Source organism: Xenopus tropicalis, chromosome 1, assembly GCF_000004195.4.
Source record: "Xenopus tropicalis strain Nigerian chromosome 1, UCB_Xtro_10.0, whole genome shotgun sequence".
Lineage (NCBI taxonomy): Eukaryota > Metazoa > Chordata > Amphibia > Anura > Pipidae > Xenopus > Xenopus tropicalis.
This window is the reverse complement of record NC_030677.2, coordinates 61,186,708-61,206,807: the sequence shown is the minus strand read 5'-3', so window position 1 is coordinate 61,206,807 and position 20,100 is coordinate 61,186,708. Positions and strand designations below refer to the sequence as shown.

The 20,100-nt window shown below is 40.2% G+C and overlaps 1 protein-coding gene across 3 annotated transcripts in view; it reads left to right on the top strand.

Annotated features, from left to right (window-relative positions):
- Positions 1-2,335: 2,335 nt before the first annotated feature.
- Positions 2,336-20,100, top strand: part of elf2 (E74 like ETS transcription factor 2) — a 57,123-nt gene continuing 39,358 nt past the window's right edge. Inside the window, exons 1-2 of one of the 3 annotated variants that reach the window (XM_012959865.3) lie at positions 2,336-2,543; positions 6,500-6,577. The gene's annotated coding sequence lies outside the window, so the exon portion shown is untranslated. Of the gene's footprint in view, positions 2,544-2,973; positions 3,082-3,979; positions 5,909-6,499; positions 6,578-20,100 lie in introns of those variants that run through there. The other 2 variants (XM_012959867.3, XM_012959871.3) reach the window with 2 other exon arrangements.

The window sequence follows — 20,100 nt, the reverse complement described above, 5'->3', positions numbered from 1 at the left end:
CGGCATCAATGAGCCGATGTGGTCCGCGATCCGACTAATTTTTAAACCTGCTCAATCGAGATCTGCCCGATTTCAGGCCAGATGTCGGTCGGGCAGTCCCGTTGTTAGTGCCCATACACGGCCCAATAAGCTGCTGAATCGTTCTAAGGGACCAATATCGGCAGCTACAATCTGCCTGTGTATGGCCACCTTTAGGTAGCTGGATGGTGGGCCCTGAGTACTCCAGTCAAACTCTGGATAAGATACCCCTTATTTGGCCACCCACGCATAGCAGAGCACCCATTTGTTTGTCACACCCCCAAAGAATAATTGTGCACAAGTGCACCGACTGAACCTTTAGAACCCTGGACTGCCACCTTGAACATGGCATTAGCTCCCCAGTTTCCCGCAGCACAATTTTAGCCAACTCCTGATTTAGGAAAGAATGCTTGCTCAGTTGCATTTTTTTTACATATTGGATGCATTTGCAACAAACACAAGGCTGCTGTCAGACAAAATGACACTGGCATTGTGGGAAAATATACTTTTCACACTGCACTTGAACAAAGAATATATTCCTACTGCATTTTTATGCATTTGATGCATGTTTAGAATGTAATAAAACAGAGAAACAGGGATGGAACTCATAATATGAACCACATGAAAAAAAGCATGTAGATGCAATATATGTAGTTTGATGCATTTCAACAGATGCATGCTCAAATACCCCTGTGTAAGGGCCCTAATGGGTGTCCCCCTTTTCACAATAAGAATGTGATCCAATGAAACAATTCTTTCCCTGTAAAAGATGTAGTCAAAAATACTTTCAATATAACTAGGCCAATCAGCATTCCCAAAGCTTCATCATGCGCAGTATCATTGGGCACAATTTCATATAAAGTGTATTTTAGCTTATGAATTAGTGTAACCAATTATGATGCTACATTATTTATGAAGATGATCATTAAAACATATCACTTGGTGCTTAACCAATCCCTGGGTTTGGGTATTCTCCTCTAGAAGAGTGGGGTTGCCAATCTTATGCCTCACTCTGCTAATGTGGTAAAGACAAACAACCCAATGACAGGCCCAATATAGAGATTGTCTATGGCAGCCATCGATGGCATTTGCCAGTACATACAAATTGCAATCCCAGGTCTGATTGTGTTCTGAAACACATGAACAGGGCAATGGAGAATTTTAGGGGGCAAAACCCAGACTGACCCAATACAGCATTCAGCCATTTGACCCACAAGCTCACATATCATATTCCCTTCCTGACTTTGTTCCTCAACATATTCGTCCATTTCCATATAGGTTGAGATTGACAGGTCATTATACAAGTACTGGAACAAGGCATAGACCAGGTAGGCACCTGCTTTGGGTATAGTCCACGTGACATCTGCATACTTGGGGGTGCATGAACCTTAGAAACTTTTGGGGAGTGTTTTGTGACCTTTTACCAACACCCCAACTCACTAACATCTACAGGTTCTAGTCGGGCTAATGGTGGGGGGTGGGTGACTCTTGTCAAAAATTATGCTACTGGTTTTGCAGAAAGTTTATACTAGGGCTAGAGTTAGCCTCTACCACAAACAGCAGGATATAGGACCCTGCAGCTCCTTTCACCCTGCCCATTAGAAGCAGAGGCTCAGCATGCAGGATGGGAAGTTTCCTTTTCCCTCCCCAGTGAGCTATTAGGGTGCAGACACCCTTATATGTTAGTTGTATAAAGTACTATAAAGTGTATGTTTTCCTACTTCTCCCTTCATGCAAAAATGACATTGCCCGGCCCTGCCCATATTTACTATTAAATGATGACTGGGAGTTCATATGGTGTGGCTGTTGCATATTTGGGGGAACCAGTGGGGTCTAGGAAAAATATATTTTTTCTAGATATGAGTTGTGCCCTAAAATAATGTTGTGGGTGGGGGGACAGTAACTTGTAGTTCCACTACTATACACCCGACAAGGCCAATTCAATGCTGGCACTTTCTGGCTTGCCATGGGTCATGTCCTCACTGAACAGACACCCTGTACTTTCAAGGGATCAGCATCCCATAGGCTGTCACTGCAGACGCACTACAACTCCCAGCTTCCTTGGAAATCCTTCCGTTATTAGCAAATGCCCGAGTTCCGCTTAAAGATTCCTGGTCTGTAAGAAATACTCTAATTGAGTCCAGGCACGACCAACCTGCAACCCTCCATCAGTTTAATAGTTACAGTATTACATATCCCGACCTTGCCTGTGGTGGAATTGTGGGAGTTGTAGTATAACGAAAGCTGGAGGAGTAACCAAGGGATAAGCACTTTCTCTCTCTGCCAGTTCCCAAACAACATACTAAGTGCCTCCCCCTAGCTGCCATGATCCCTCCCTCTGTTTCTGACACACACTCTCCCAGTGTATCTCCCTCTCACACACTGTCTCTGTCATCCCCCACCTCCCCCCTCTCTGGCTCTCTCTCCCTCTCACACACACACTGTTGTCACTGCTCTCCCTTCAGCAGCCTTCGACCCCCACCCTCACTTCTCCCGGACCCAGGAGCACATTCCGGCCGGCTAAGGTAAGGAACCTCGGAGTAGCGGAGTACTGTTCGGCGGGGAGGACTTTTCGCTCCATGGGGTTACAAGCTGTTTTGCTGCAGCGTTAGGGGGTGGGGGGTTAAGGAGGCATCTGGGAGCCGGGCATGAGGGGAATCCCAGGCAGCGGCAGACATGATGGTAGCGCTCGTACCGCTCAGCCCGGAGTAGTAGGCATGAGCAGAGCGGCCCTTCTCCTTGCCATACTGTGTATTTTTGCCCTTGCCCTTTCACCTCGTCTGGCTCGGAGAGACCCCTTAATATGAGCTACAGGAGGGGTTAAAGCATTAGGCAATCCCTCCTCCCTGGCCATGTCCAGAGGCAGCAGCCAGTGCACAGGGGATGGGATCAGAACAGGGTGGGGGGTTGGAGCTTGGTGTCATCAGGGCCTATATGTTTGTTGTGTAAGCCAGTCAGTGTGTGCAGGGGTGGGAGAGTTGGCAGTTCATCCATCCCGCCTCCATGTGAAGCACTGCCGCGGGAAGTATGGCACACGGGGGGCAAGCCTGTAACTCGGCCCAGGTTAGTGACTCCTGTGACAAACTGATAAACAGCGACTTACAGGAATACTAGGAACACTTTCGGTTTGGGTGGCTCTGTCCCTCCCACTGCTTTATATGGCTGTTCCTCACAACATGGGCACGGAGCTTGGCTGCTCTACATCTCCATGTGCTGCTGCTGCACACGGGCTTTATATGTTTTACTGAACACATGGCAAGCAGGACACCCCTGCCATAGTGTCCAGGCGTAGGGCATTGCCTCACAGCATGGCTACCAGGCTAGTCTGCAGGAGCCGGTGTTGTTTAGCCTTACTACTGGTATTGGGAATGGCTTTATCTCAATCCTAATATGGTTACTGGGGTATGTGTGGTGCTGTTTTATCAGGGAACCTGTATTTTATGTATTGTGCCTCACAACATGGTTACTGGGGCCTTAATGATAATGAAATAGAAGGGCAGAACTAGAGGCAGAGTAAGTATTAGCCATGGTTGCCGTTTTAAGGGGGTGATGTGCCTGGTCCTTTAAATGCTGCATGCCCACTCCCCCAGTGCCCATGTGATGTCAGCATACTTGGTGGTGCATGTTCCCTACAAGCTTCTGGGGAGCGGGATCCTGCCTGCAGTGCCAACACTGACAACCAAGCCCAGCAGTTTTGGAAAAGCAGGAATGGAAAGCAGTTTACTTGAAAGCACCTCTCCAGCATCTGTATGGCAGTGGGTGTGAATCTGTATGGTTGTGAGTGTGAGAATATGAATTATATCTTAGTGCCTTTACATGTATTAAAGCCCTTGTGTATGCCTGCAAGTGAAGTTTCATGAAAAAAAAAAAAAAAAATATATATATATATATATATAATAAACCTGATTCATGTGTAGGTGGGTTTTCACATGTAGCAGGTAGTGTAGGATATGCCAGAGCAAATAACCGCTTCAGTATCAGGTACATTTATTAGTGTGGAGATACTATATACAGGAATGTGTATGAAGCATTTAATGCCTAGTTAGTCAGGCTCTGCTTCTGGTTAAAATGCAAAGCACTGTATTACAGGGAGGTCCAAAATATTTTGTTGTAGTGGGCCAAAATATTTCTGATGGCAGCCATGTTGCTTCACAGTTACGGCTGCAACCTGTACTGTATTGCACTGGCCTGACTGCTAAAAATAACACTTGGTGTCAATGTTATCTATTGGCCAGAAAAATAAGAGAAAATTAGGTTGGTATTTTTTTTCCACCAAAAAAAACTTCAGCCCTACTTGCATCATTCGTATTAGGTATGGTGTTGTCTGGTATGCCTTACATGTGCATTGGGCCTATATGGTTTAATCTTACAACATGGGCACTGGGACTTGTGTGGCAATGTTTATGGTTTTACTGCTATCGTGGATTACACATGTTATATTCCATAGCACTATATTTCTTCATAATGTGAGATGCTAAGGCTTAAATGATATTTTCTCACATCACTTGTGGGGGCTGTGGTGGCTGTATTCCACTGCATTGCCAGTTGGTTTTTATATTGTGACCCACACAACATGGACACCATGAAAACAAGGGCTTTTATGGACAGTAGGTCTTGCTTAAAAGAATGGGAAATGCTATGATGTTAGCTGACAGGTGAAGCTGTGGCCTAGTAATGATATACCTCTCCAGCCATTACAGCTACAGCTTGCTGCATCCTTTCTCCATTTGTATGCTTTTATTTTAGTACTGCAAAATTATTTTCTTATATTCACATAACATACCAAAGTACAAAGGGCTCATACCCGTCATCTGCTAAAATGTCATAAGGTGGACAATGTATAAAAATTAAACTTCCCATGTGAGGTAGAGCCACAGTTTCCATGACAGTAAAACCAAACAAGAACACACAAATCCCAACACCAATGTTGTCAGCAGGGCTGACACTTTTCAGTGCAGTAGGCCCTTTTCTTGGGTCCAGGGCCTGCCACTTACATGGCCCCTACAGAAGTTCCATATTTTCTTTTTGGTGAAATTCCTGTGCACTAAGAAAGAGGTGTCCTGATTGTCATTTGTTTAGTAAGAATTAAAAGCCTCTATGCCCACATGTTGATGTAAAACCAATATCCATGTTATATCCATGTATAACATCCATATCCATGTTGTGGAAACCAGCCATATAAACCAGGGAAGAAAGAGCCACCCAAACTGAAACTGTTCTTAGTGTTCCTGTAAATTCATGGTTATCAGTTTGTCACAGGCGTTACTAACCTGGGCTAAGCCATTGCCAGAGGTATAATATGCCATACTTCCCACAGCTGTGGTGGCCTTGATGCTGCAGCAGGATGGATGAGTCTTTTTAGAATCCAACTACTGGATAACTGATAAACACTTAATGCATAAATATACTTCATGTCTGGATCAGTTATGCTGGATGGAGTTTTATTAGTTATATTCATTTATTTTTTCCTTATATATGCAAACAGTAATTTTCCATTAATTCCTTACAAGGTAGAGGTTGTGGAGGAAATGAAAATTACATTAGAGTGTATTTTGGGATGTGGATTGCATGCACTTTGTTTTGTGTACACAAATACACAAAACAAGCTGTTAAACAATAGTGCGCCTATAGGGCGTATTGGAGGGGATTAAACAGGTTAATTGGAAATAGACTATGAGCACAGTGGATTTTATATGATGTTCTAATTTTGCAGGGATAGAGAAGGTTGATTAAAAAAAAGTGTCCCATTTTCAGACAAACATTGCTACTGCCAGCTGATGTTATTGATATAAATATTGCTCAGTGGATGTTACGTATTAATGCCAAAATGGGTTCTAGCATTTTATAAAGGACTTATTCTTATTTTTATCCACAACTGCTGTTTCACCAGGTACTATGAGTTTATTGAGATATTTAAAAAGCCAGTATTAAACAATGTAATGAATAAAGCTGGAATGTAACTGCATTTACCTTTAAGTTAACTTTTAGTATGAGATATAATGACCTAGTCTTAACATCTTTTACATTTGTTTTCTTTGTTTTAATAGGTTTTGAATTATTTTCCGCCTTGTTTTCTCTTTCCATCTGTCAAATAGGGGTCACTGACCCAGCAGTCAAAAAAACTATTGCTCTTTGAAGCTATAGTTTCATTGTTACTGTTATCAGTCTTTATTAGTTATCTCTTTTAGGCCATCTCCTATATAAACTCTAGTCTCTCATTTAATCAAATTCCTGGTTACTAGGGTAAATTGGACTATAGCAACTGCTGAAATTTTAAACTGAAGAGCTGCTGAACAAAAAGGCTAAATAATTCAAAAACCACATTTCTAGGTCACCTTTTTCTGTCATAGTTGCCCTTTTGGTTATTTTTCTGTTCTATTAATATTGGAGTCACATGGTGTACATATTCTCATACTAACACTAAAATATTACATATTAAGTTTTGACTCTTTAATAAAGTTTCTTACTTTTTTTTCTCTAGATCTGAACACGATTTTGCTGCATCGTTTTCCGGCTTTTGTTTTGGAAACTGATTAACAGCTGAACTTACTGCGTTCTGGTATGTATCATCTAGGATAAATTAGGGTTGCCATTTTGGGCTGTGTAATGGATGTTTTTATGTAAAAGAAAATAGAATGAGATAAAGAGGAGTGGGAGAGAGATGGATCTGGTCAATTAGCATAACATCAGAAAATGCATGTATTGCACTGTGATTTTGTAGTGCTTCTCTTTCTTCCAAGCACTCCCCTGCTCATCTTTCTTTCTAACCACTATCTGGTTTCTAGGATTATTGGTGCCTTTAATTAAAAATGTGGTGCCACCGTTTCCACTGTATGGAATTTACAGTCACCAAGTAATGAGACCAAAGTACCACAGATTGAATATTCTACAATCTGTTGGGGTGCAGAAAACAGAGGACTGGCTTTTAAACCATTACTCCCTCTTCTTCTCAATCAGAGAAGATGGTGTTCACCAACTCCCCTGCATTACACTGCTTTTTATTTCCAGATACTGCAAATGTTGCGATATTAGGGGTCCCCAGTGATGTGGTTTGGAAGTAGGAAAGCTTCTGGAGGTGGCCCAGGGTTTTCACAGATTTTTGTTCTTCCCTTGTAAAAGTTTCTGTTTCAAAGTGTTTTGAGCACATCTTGCTAGGTTCTGTTCTACTGTTTTTGGATGGACTTTGATGCTAGCAATTGTTGAAAAGTGTTACTGCAGGTGATATTGTGATCTTTGGCCCCAACAGCCTTTAGATAAAGCATCTCTCATAAATGGCAGAGCCTTGCTCATCAGGCCAAGCACTACAACATATTGTACTTAACAGATCAAGGAACAATATTCCTGCTTCCATTAATGCTATTTTTGGCATTTAAACTTCTTGAAATTGCGGGGCCCCTGGGATGTTGTAATTTCAGTTTTCCTGACAGAGATGAGAGATGGGGTGTTCCCTCAGCACCTGCTCATGAGAAATGAAAGCTGTGCCTTGCAGCAACTCAATGCAGCCAGTGGGCTTAAAGGTGTTATCAGATTATTTTGTAGGTTTAGAGAGGGTGCTTCCACATTTGCAATCCCATTATATTAATATTAGGGATGCACCGAACCCAGTTTTTTTTTTTTTAACAGAACCGAATCCGAATAAGCATAATAAGCATAATCCTAATTAGCATTAATTAGGACTCGGAGGGGTTAAAAAACGTTGTCTGCGCAACGCGTGGCGAAATTTACCCTTTCGAGTGCTAATTAGCATATGCTAAAATCGGCCAAAACCGAACCCTGCCAAAAAAGGCCGAATCCTGGCCGAATACTGAACTGAATCCTGGATAAATGACAAAATTATAGATCTTTTGTTTTTCCCACATACCATGTTGATTCTGCCCAACTTTGCTGCAATGTGGCAAAATTAGTGAGACACAGTGGAACCTGCGGTGCTATGTGACTCTGCAGTGGGGCAGTTATGCTCGGTGCATTGTACACTCACTAGTGACACCCATGATGCTCATTTTGACATTTAAAGGAGGTTCTTAATGCTTATGTCATAGCAGCTAGGTACCTAGGTATTAACCAATGTTGTGAACTGAACGGTGTATTTACATAACATTACTCAATTACAGTGGATCTTTACATACATTTGATTTGTGGCATCTTTTTTTCTCCAGATTTTACACTTTCCCAAAATTTACATTGTTTTGATGCTGTCCCTGGGAAATGTAAAATCTGGGTTCTTGTGTATTTTCTGTTCTATTTGGTTCTATTTGGCCATGGTATAATATTGCTCTAGTAGTTTGGCACATTGTTCAGTGTACAGCAATTGTTCTCTGTCTCGTGAAAAAAAAACATTTCCCCAAGCATAATTGCTTCTCCCCTGCTTGTGTAGTTAAAGCACCCTTATGCCACACTTGAAGTGTAACATTACCCTAAGAGATGTGAGACAATAACCACTGGCGTTTCTCAACCAATAGAGATTATTATATAATCAGATGAAATGTATTTATTGCATGTTTGTGTAAATCAGCTAGGTCCTCTGACAATTTTTTTTATATATTAGTGATTATCATACCTTATGGGCTTTTTATAAATAAAAAAAAACAGACTGGGTGTTTACTAGCACAGTTTTCTGCACATTTTGCACTTTTTACACACTTTTTTATTTTTACCATCTGTTATAGGAATGGCTGGTTAAGGTGTTTTTTAGGCCTATAAAGCTCTAATTTTGGATGTATGACCTTTTTTGAATTTTTTATACAAATTAAATTATGGATCTTTTATTAGTGCTTCTTTTGGGATATTTTTATAGACAATGGGGCTCACTTATTAACTGGGCAATTTTGCTCATGGGCAGTAACCCATAGCAGCCAATCAGTGATTTACTTTTTTCAGCCAGCTGCAGGTAGAACAATGATAGCTAAAATGTTATTGGTTGCCATGGGTTACTACCCATGGGCAAATTTGCCCAGTGTTGATAAATGACCACCAGTGTGTGTCAGGCCATATAAATATGCCAATATGACATTTTGAAATTACCACATATTAGGGATATTAGGTTGCTCAGTGTGCCTCATCATGGATTTAGCTGATGGGCCACAACACATTGAATGTGCATTATCACATATGTGTGTTAACATTCATATCCCTCAATATACAGCTATACGAGATTGGAGATATTTATTTGTTTTTGGTTTGTATATTATTATTATTACTATTACATCTTAATTTCTAAAAATATGTGAGATTTTAGATATGGCCTTTTGAGTAAGAGTCCCTTTTAACCAGGTGGGAGTAAAATGATGTGCTTTTTTGATCATTTTCGTTATTTGATTAGATTATGTATGTATTACAGTAGCACTAACAGTGTATATGGTTTTCACTGCATTTTAATATATATATATATATATATATATATATATATATATATATATATATATATATATATATATATAATATTATATTATATTTAATGTGTGTGTATGTACGGGATGGTGACAAAACAATTCTAATAAATCTAACAGTCTGGATAGTAACAGGTCCTATACACATTAAAGAGGACCGGTCACCCTAAGAAATAATTTGAAATTATTTTCTATTGTGTTTGTTAAGTAAAATAAACTTCACTTACACTATATAAGTAATATAAATCTTGTTTCCTTCAGTCCTGGAATTACACAATCACAGCAAATAGGCAGGTGCCATTTTGTGGCCACTGTTAATAAGGCAAAATTTGTGTTACCCCAAAATCTTGTGTATGTACCAGAATGGGGGACCTGATGCACAGGCCCATGCACTGGCTACACATTTAGATGGTTAGAAGGGAAGGGGAAAGTGTGTGCTGAATTGAAAGTTAAAGTTCTTGTCTGCCCTGCCTCTATGCCTTAGGTTTTTAAATGCTTTTATAATGGGTATGGATGTGTAAATATAACAATTAATTTGGGTTTCTTATTTAATTTGAAAAGGACTAAAGGTCCCCATCCACTATAAGATCTGCTTGCTTGGCGATGTCGCCAAGCGAGCGGATCTTTACCCGATATCCCCACCTACGGGTGGGCGATATCGGGTAGCAAGTTGCTTTTAAAAAAAATAATGGGGCCCTGGGGCCAAACAATCGGATTACATTTGCGGCCATGGGGCAGTCGGTTCGGGGACCGCATCAACGAGCCGATGCGGTCCCCGATCTGACTGGATTTTCTAACCTGGCCGATTGATATCTGGCCAATTTCAGGCCAGATATCGGTTGGCCAGGCCGCTCGTTTCTGCCCATACATGGGCCGATTAGCTGCCGAATCGGTCCAAGAGACCGATATCGGCAGCTTCTATCGGCCCGTGTATGGGGGCCTTTATGTTATACAGTTTATGTCTGGGTGACAGGTCCACTTTTAAAATAGATTGTATATATACCTTATAAATACGAATTTGCATACATCCCCTGACTATTGTTTTCATTCTCCCTTCAACTTTGCTACAATTGAGTCTCTATAATAGGCTCTACTTAGGCATTGCTTTCCCTATGAAAGCAGCACTTCATTGATGTGGATAAATGGAACATTGAAAGCCCTTGTATTTATGACACAGAGTTTTCCATGTTAGATGATATATTTTATTACAGGATAATACTGTGAGGCAAGTCACTTTATCTTTATTGTGTAACCTTCTTAATACAGGAAGATCTACAATGTTTATGGGTTATCAATAGACAAAATTGTTTTTTGTTTTGTCTGCTGGCAAATTCTTTGTTTTTGAGTGTGATAGAAATTTGTTGTTTTTGTAATATCTTTTAGGTGTTCAGCCATCTCTGTTTATTGTGTAATATTAACACAGCTTAATGATTTTTTTTTTATCTTACCTGAATTTGATATGAGCCTCTTCAGTTGGGTTTATGTAATAAAAAAAAAAGTATAAACACTAAATGAACTGCCAAAAATAAATTTCATTTTTCATTGCACATATATGCTTTATTGTGAAGTGATTCATTCTGGGATCTGGTCTCATTTTTCCCAATTGAAGTTGTATCTATATTTTGTAATGTAAGGTAATATAATGTAAGGTAGAATCTAGGAAGATAGCAAATGCATTTTGTTTGGGATCCTCCCTCAAAAATATTGTTTGTATAGTAAAAGAGAATGTAACTCTAAGAAACTTTCCAATATATATTAATTTGCAGTGGTTTTAAAGTTAAACTATTTTCTGTTATTTCTTGAGCTAAATAGTGCAACCTGGGAAATTTAACTTAGGCTAGGTGCCACACTGGCAGATCATTTTTTGAAGTGAAGGGGCAGAGTGTCAGCCTGCGGATAAGCACAGGACCAAACTCTGCTCCTTCACTTCAAAAATCCTGGTATCAGCACAACTTGAAAATTTTTCAAACGTAGGTGCAGAATCTCAGCCTGCGTTTATCGTCAGGTTGAGAATCCTTACAGTGTGGCACTAGCCTAAAGCTGGCCATACACACACCAATATTATTGTACAAAACCTCATTTCATACGATATTCCGTGCGTGTTTGGTGGACTAGATGGCCAATATCGCAAAAGCTTCAGATATTGGTTGTCTCGGCGATTGCATGGGACAAAAGATTTTGATCGGGCACCATTAAAGATGCCCAAGCTAAATCTGCGTTTAGGGTCTTAATCGTTAGGTGGAGGTAGAATCCTTATTGTTTCTACCTCCATATCTGACGATTCAGCCCTGAAAGTCAGTGGAGGTAAAAAAAAAACTATCTTTAATGCGACCACTGATTGCAGGAAAGATCGTAATTGGTACGTGTATGGCCACCTTTAGTCCATGTTTGGTCCTTGAAAAGTAGATAATTAGATTGCCAGTATTTAATTACCACCCTTCCCTTTTTTTTGGGCAAGTATTCATTGTGCAAGGGGATTATCAGTGCACTGGTAATTTAATATAACATGAAACAAACATGCAATCGCGGGCGACTAATCTCCCCGGATTTCCATCCCGCCGGCGAGACTGTAAATCGCCGGTGGGATGGCATACGCGGCGGCGTGATTTCAGTGTAATCGTACAAGTTGCCTCAAGAGGAAACTTGCGCAATTTCAGTGTAATCGCGCCGCCGCGTATGCCATCCCACCGGCGATTTACATTTTCGCCGGCAGGATGGCAATCCGGGGAGATTAGTCGCCCGATACACGGGAGATTTCTGTCTTGCTGTTTGTATTTTCTCCACACCTGGCTCTGAGAGCTGGTAGTGACATGACTCCTCTTACATTGTTTTCAGACCAAGAGAACAGAAAGGGAAAAACAGTAATTCTGACTGAATACACTTGCACGTATTTTAGGAAATTTTACAAAATCCATCCGAGCCGAGACAGTGGGTCCGGGTGAAGGCACATGGAAAGGCTGTTTGGAGCTTAGGAGGTGATTCACGGCCTCCATTTATCTACTGCATGTGGCTGTAGCCTTATGGATTGCAGGAAAACTTACAGCTCGACTAATCACAGATGGGGGCAGGACTTGGGCTGCTGCAGAGCTTTGCATGACTGTTACCTGTGGGAGAATGAAAGGACATGCCCCTGGCCTTGATTACAACATAGATACAGAGCTGAAAGTTTGTCCCTGCAGCTCTGATATAATGACATTTTTATAAGTTAAAACACAATTGAAACCATTTTGTTTCTTTGTCACAATACATTTAATGGAATACTGTCATGGTTTTTTTCAAAACGCATCAATGAATAGAGCTTTTCTCTATTTTTATGGTGTACTTTTTATTTTTTAATTACACTGTTTACAAAGCAGGTGATTCACTCTACCATTTAAACTTTTATTCTTATACCAATAAATTTATTTTTTTTAGCTGTAATATTGGTGTGTAGGGCAATCTCAGTGCATTGTGCCTGAATCTGAGCTTTCAGAAAGAGCCAGCGCTACACAGCGCTAACTGCTTTCAGGTAACCTATTGTTTCTCCTACTCCCATGTAACTGGAGGAGTCCCAGGCCAGACTTGGAATTCTATGGAGTGCTATTCTGATATCTACTAGGAGCTGCTGCCTTGCTACCTTTCCATTGTTCTGCTGATCGGCTGCTGGGAGGGGGGTGATATCACTCCAACTTGCATATATATATTAAATATACAAAAAAAATCTGTGCTTTTGAAAAATGGATTTCAATGCAGGATTCTGCTGGAGAAGCACTATTAACTGAGGCATTTAAAAAAAATGTTTTCCCATGACAGTATTCCTTTAAAGGAGAATGCAAGTCAAAATTTAAAAAGCATACTGCCCAATAGTACTCCTATTGTTTAGTAAAAACGCCACACTTTTGGCTCACCTAATCAAATATTTACTCAGTCACACTTACTTCACATTTTCTAGAACAGGCAGCCATCTCTAAAAAGGTATTCACCCTTCCTTTCCCTCCTTGCTTCATACTGCACATGTGTTTCATTCCCTCACCCCCTCCCCTCTGACAAATCTGCTTCTGATTGGCTGGTGGGCATGTGTAGCTCAGAGCAGGAGACAGGATCAAGGTACACACATGCTCAGAGAATAGGAAGGCTGCCGCTGGCAGCCTACAGGAAGGGGAGAGAGATTTCAGTGATGTCACTGTAGTCTTCACACTGCTGTAGGCTGCCAGCACCATATCTCAGAGAAGCAAGCAGGGATCTGGGAATTTAGATATGCAGTAAGTACTTAAAAAGAATGCCTTTAGACTTACTTTTAATTTATATTAACCTTTCATTGTCCTTAAGTTACTGGGGCATGAAGCATCTGACTCATCTCTGTTTAGTTATTTCTCTGACTGTAAGGAAAGATAGAACTGAGCAGAAAGACATTAGGAGACAGTTCCTGTATTAGGTACAAATTCATGATGCTGGCTGGATAAAACTACTAGTATAAACTGAAAGTAAAAATAATCTATATTGCGTATATTTTTTTTAAAGATAATTAGGCAAAAATGTAATCTATAAAGTGAGCAGATGTCTAACATAATAGAACACTACTTCCTCCTTCACAGCTCTCTAACCACTTCGTCAGCAATTTGAGGGAGGTGGCACATGAGACATAACTGTTTGTGAGCACGCAGGTCATATTCAAAGCAAACTAAATGAACTGTTATGTCCCATATGCCCCCCCCTTAATTAACGTATTGGTTACTGACTGCAAACAGCTTTGAGTGCTGTAATAGGTTACATTTTTGGCTAACAAACTATATTAAAAATATTTTTGTTTTGCACAGCCTATTTACCCACTTACATTTTTACACTGAACTGTTCCTTTAACAGACCTGTGGAAAAACTGACTTCTGCCAAGTTGTTTCTAAAGCTGAGAAAAGAAATGGATAAACCAATTCCACTTACAACTGCATACTCATTTAGTTTGCATGCAGAACACCAGCAGGGTTGAGCACCCTGGAGTCCTTCAGTTGTTAAATTAGGGCAAGATGAGAGTATGGGCCAACCAAATAGAGGACTAAATGTGGCTGATGTGATTATTTAGCCCCTAGGCCAGCTATCAGATCAAAATGGGTAGCCAGTGTAGGTGTAATGGGGAAGACCACATCAAAAGGTTGATCTGCTCCTTGCCTGGAATTTTCTTACCTGCTTTATAGTTATCTGGTTGATACTTGTTCGGATATTGATAAGTTTGGTCCCATACACAGGTTAGTAGGCTGGTGACTTAGATAAGGTGCCAGCTTATATCTGCCTGTATATGACCGTATGAACAGGAGGAGATATTTGCCAGAACTGTCCAGATTTTCTCTTTGGGAAGATTCATAGAGCTGCTGTCCAGAAACACCTCCTAATGCCTTGGTGTTCCTAGTACTGCAACTCAGAAACAGGGAGGTTTTATACAGCAATTCCCTGCATACCCTGGCAAACAGTTGCACAAGGGACCAGTATCATTGCTTACTCTACAGACTGTCATCTGTTTAGGTCAGGGCTAAAAGAGAGACTTGGTGCACATGGTGCTGAAAAACTGAATGCTTCTAAAAGTGCCCTACTGTGTGTCCTTATGGCTGTAACTATGCTTCTACCAGATGGGTGAATATCAACTGAACACATGAGAAATATTCCAGAGTAGTGCATTATACTCCCTGAATGATTGGCAGAGCTTGACTATATGCCAAATGTTAATATAATTTGCATACTTGAGCATCTATTTCCAAAGAAAATGCAATTTTAACAGAGCCCTATTTTATGTTTTTCAAAGGACCAGAAAAAAATGTTTTAAATACAAGAAAATGTAAAATCAGGGAAATGTGCTAAAGCAAGTTAAAGTAACACCAAAAAATTTAAAGTGTTTTAAAGGGATTCTGGTTTATTGATTATGGTATATTTATTATATTCTTTCTAAATTACACTGTTTACATAGCAAATAATTCATTCTACCATTTAAACTTTTATTCTTAAACCAACAAATGTATTTTTTTTTAGTTTTAATATTGGTGAGTAGGCGCCATCTCAGTGAATTGAGTCTGAGCTTTCAGAAGGAGCCAGCACTACACATTAGAACTGCTTTCTGATAACCTATTACTTCTCATATCATATTAACTGATGTGTTTTGAAAAAAAAACATGTTTTCCCATGACAGTATTCCTTTGAAGTAATCAAAATATAATGTACAATTGCCCTGCACTGGTTGTGTTCCATCTTTGCTAGAGAAACCCTACTATAGTTTATATAAATAAGCTCTGTAGAATATAAATATTGTATCTGTTATCTGCTATGTAACTTGTGCCTTTTCTCCTTTTAATGGCTACCCCCATGGCTACACAGCATTTTGGTTTATATAAACTATAGTAGTCTTTATTAGGCAAACATGCCAGTCATACCAGTGCGGGGCAACAGCACATTATTACTTTTATACAGTTTAATTTTTTTGAGTGTTACTTTAAGCTTCAAGTTATATAAGCACGGGAGTCAGTTGTACTTTTCTGTATTAATAACAAGATTAAAGCAGTACAGCATTAAAGAAACGGTAAAACATAAATATTTGATACCTTATTCACCACAAAACATTTCTAATAATAGGTCTACTCTTTTTCCCCTTTGTCTTTTTTAAATGCTTCATTTAGAATTTTAGTCATAAACTGCTTCATAGCTGCATGGGAAAAGGCGAAGGGTGCTTGAATTCCTGTGTGCACTGACCCGGAAGTTGTCTTCACATCGCATCGGAGTACCTTCAGCACTTAAGTTTTTTTTTATCAGCTCCTGGCATTTAAATTTATGATCCCAACCTTAAACCCCCCCCCCCCCAAACTGTCTGAAGGAATAGAAACATAAATTTAAACTACAGGCACTGATAAAAGGGCTTACATGCCGAAGGTCCTCCAATGCAAAGACAGCTTCCGGGTCAGTGCACACATCAAATATCTGTGTTACTGTTCCTTTAATAATACACTATGGCAGTGCTGTCCAACTGGCGGATGCGGCCCATCACCCCCCTCTGTGTGGCCCCCACCTGTCTGGCTGCTTTGATGGCTTACCTCTGTGTAAGCTTTAAATGCTATCAGTACTGAGATTAACTGGCCCCCTGCATGGTTCACACCTCAGATTCAGGCTCTAAACCCCCTGTATTGTTTAAAAATGAAATCTGTTGTGTTGTTCACACCTTTTAATCCCTGCATTGTTCACACCTCAGGCACAGAGTGTAAACCCCACATTGTTCACCTGTTCATACCTTAGACAGACTGTAGGAGCAATAGAAACTCACAAATAAACCCTGCACACTATAAGAAGAATATATACTGAGGTGGTATTGCAATTAAAAATATATAGCTATTGTGGAGACTGTAGGAGCAGTGTCAGCATTGTGTCACTGTGTGTGCCATACACTGCTTGCCCTATGCTATCTGTGTGCCGCACACACAGGCAGGGTAGGGCAGGAAGATTATGGCTCACACAGGCAGCATAGGGCAGGCAGAGTATGGCTCACACAGGCAGCATAGGGCAGGCAGAGTATGGCTCACACAGGCAGCATAGGGCAGGCAGAGTATGGCTCACACAGGCAGCATAGGGCAGGCAGAGTATGGCTCACACAGGCAGCATAGGGCAGGCAGAGTATGGCTCACACAGGCAGCATAGGGCAGGCAGAGTATGGCACACACAGGTAGCATAGGGCAGGCAGAGTATGGCTCACACAGGAAGGGTAGGGAAACGTGCAGTATGAAGCAAGGAGGTAAAGGAAGGGAGAATACCTTTTTAAAGATGGCTGCCTGTTTAAGAAAACAGAAAATGTGAAGTGTGACTGAGTAAATATTTGATTAGGTGAGCCAAAAGTGTGGCGTTTTTACTAAACAATAGGAGGACTATTGGGCAGTATGCTTTTTAAATTTTGACTTGCATTCTCCTTTAAAGGAACAGTAACACCAAAAAATGAAAGTGTATAAAAGTAATTACAATATAATGTACTGTTGCCCTGCATTGCTACAACTGGTGTGTTTGCCTCAGAAAGACTACTATAGTTTATATAAGTAAGCTGCTGTGTAGCCATGGGGGCAGCCATTCAAAAGGCACAGGTTACTTAGCAGATAACCGATAAACCCCCATTATATGGGGCTTATCTACTAGTTATCTGCTATGTAACCTGTGCCTTTTTTCCAGCTTGAATGGCTGCCCCCATGGCTACACAGCAGCTTATTTATATATTAGCATTTCTGTAGCATAAACACCAGTTTTTTGCAGAGCAACAGCACATTATATTTTAATTACTATAAAACACTTTCATTTTTTGATGTTACTGTTCCTTTAACTCACCCATAACACCACATATCTTTTTTACTGGCTGTATTTTCCTGTTCTAAGACAGTGGATTTCAGTGCCTAACTTGGAGGTCCCCCCTTTGGTTAGGAGTCCCCTTAGTCCATAACAAGGCTACAGATTTAGGAAAACCTTGACATAGCATTCATTATAGTACAGGTATGGGATCCCATATCCGGAAACCCATTATCCAGAAAGCTCCGAATTACGGAAAGCCTGTCTACCATAGACTCCATTTTAATCAAATATTTTAGAATTTTAAAACTGATTACCCTATTCTCTGTAATAATAAAACAGTACCTTGTAATTGATCCCAGCTAAAATATAAATAATCCTTATTGGATGCAAAACAATCCTGTTAGATTAAATTAATGTTTTATTGATTTTTTTAGTAGACTTAAGGTATGGAGATCCAAATTACGCAAAGACCCCTTATCCGGATAACCCGAGCATTCTGGATAACGGGTCCTATACCTGTACCAACGACATCAAATATGTGTTAACCACAAATTCCATCTTAATTGAACTTCAAGATGGACTTCAGGTTTATTTTGGCTTATTTAGGTTTATTTTATATTCATTCTCCATAAATCTCACAGTAACTGGCCTTGAGTCAGAGCCCCCTGCTACTCCAGATTGCTACTTTAGGTAGTATGTTGGCTACTGGTCTGTGGTTGTAGTAGATGTCATTTTTGCCTTAGACGGTGGTCACACATTCTAAATTAGTGATAGGCAACTGGAGGACACAAATGTTGTTGATCTACAACTCACAACTCCTGACAGTATACTGAGTCAGTATAATTCTGGGAGTTGTTGTTCTTCAGTTGCCCATTGGTCTAGATGCTCACCAATCTGCCATATTGATTCTTTTGTAGTATCAATTATCATGTTATTGCTTTTCTGTTTCTCAGTCACAACTAAAAAGTAGCGTTCTTCTCAACACTTCAACACCTTTTTGCACTGCTTTATCTTCACCTCTCAACTTAAGTGCTCTTCCTCCCTTTCATTCTCTTTCAGTGTTGCTGCTGGAGATTTTGTAGCGTATTTACTTTTTATTTTATTGGTCACATAGTAGTATATATGTGGTAACTCATAGCACTACAGATGCAACAAACTACCACCAACTATGCTTTTCCTAAGTGCTGGCAGGCAAAGGCACAAAATACCAGGGATGTAAGAGAAACTTTTGCTTGCAATTTGTGGAATACAATCAAATGTCTTTAGTTTGGACACTTCATGTAGCTCCCTGAGCCATCCCACTACATACTGCAGCACAGACTCAGCAATTTAAATCCCTCTTGCCCTTCCTCTCTGTGCTGGAATATGTTTGAGTAACACATTTATACGCTTTGATTTATATCAAGTTAATTTTTTTTAGGTAATTATATTGTGTTGTGAAAATCCTGTAAATTATATTCTTATATTTGGTACTTAGTACAAATAATGTACCCCATAAATTAAATAAAATATATTAGATTACACCTCACTGCACCATGACCTATGTAAAAGTGCTTGACCTTTGGCCTTGCACCTTTGTATGGTCATGGAACTCCTTTATGACTTGTGTATATATAAGTAATGAATAATGTTCCCTCTATTGTAATATAAATCTTGTTAGAGGACTGGAAACACAAACATTCAAGCAGATTTGGACAGCTTAGATCAGGGGTGGCCAGACTTTTTCATTCCGTGTTCATATACAGTTCATATATATTTCACAGTTGGAGTATATGCTTAGCTTGAATTGATTTTCGGGGCAGAGCCAAGCTCCCTGCAGCTGCTGATAATTCAGGCACCGGTGTTGGCATAGAAGGAGGTGGATGTATTGCTGATGTAATCAGGGATGGGAATTATGGGAGTTGAAGTATGCTGGTTGAAGGAAGGGAAGCTAAAATCACTATGGAAGCAAAGTTTTTAGCCACTAATAATCTGATTAAACAGGGTTGGGGGAGCTGACTGAGAGTTAGCTAACTGTTCAAATGGACAGCTGCAAATAGTTTACGAACTATAAAAATGTGTTAGACATATATTACACTTTAGCAAGCATATGGCTGTTCCTTAATATGACAGTTTTATTTCTAGCTTGATAACCCATTAAAAGTTTGTCACAAAACGCACGTCCATACTCATTTTCTTATGCCCCTGACACAAATGCAGGAAGGCTGTGGAGGGGCACAAAATCACACCCCTTAGAATGCCACAGACTCTAGTAACTTGCTGTGGCATTAGTAAAACCTTTCTGATTAACAAAAACCGTTACTTCTGTAGTTCATGTTGATGCTATGCTAGTGTAGGGGAGGTTTCCGTTCTGCAAAAGTCATTGCATTTCCTGCCAGTTTCCTGTATTTCTTCATTTCTTTTCCTCCCCCTCCCCATG